We start from the raw sequence: 452 nt of genomic DNA, 5'->3' as shown, positions 1-452 counted from the left end.
TCATTAACATGAACTGACTCTGCTTGAACTGCCTCCTAGAGGCAAAAACAAATCAAAGTTCTCAAAGGCCTCAACGGTCCTGTGTGTGGTTTGCGTACAAGGAAAGCGGTAGGGTGAGGGGGACACACAGCGAAGGTCAAGCAGTCGGTGCCTTTCCCTTCAGCTTCTTTCTGCACTGGGAGTCAAGAATTCACTGACAGTGACAGCACGATGGGACCACACAGGATCGGGATGTCATGAACCTGCCTGAGATAGCAAATGAAACGGTGGAAACAGATATCCACGCCAAAGAATAAAGCAGAAATTCTAGAAAGAAAGCGATAATATCAAATCAGGTGTAATGGTCTGTTTGGTAGAGGGGTAGAAAGGTCAGGGACTTCTCAGCCACAAACATGAAACTGGAGTTACGGAAGGTTGTTAACCACCATGTGGGTGCTGGACCCAAACGCAGG

Source organism: Nannospalax galili, unplaced genomic scaffold, assembly GCF_000622305.1.
Source record: "Nannospalax galili isolate Female #2095 unplaced genomic scaffold, S.galili_v1.0 scaffold171, whole genome shotgun sequence".
Classification (NCBI taxonomy): Eukaryota; Metazoa; Chordata; class Mammalia; order Rodentia; family Spalacidae; genus Nannospalax; species Nannospalax galili.
Note: the sequence above shows the minus strand (reverse complement) of the source record.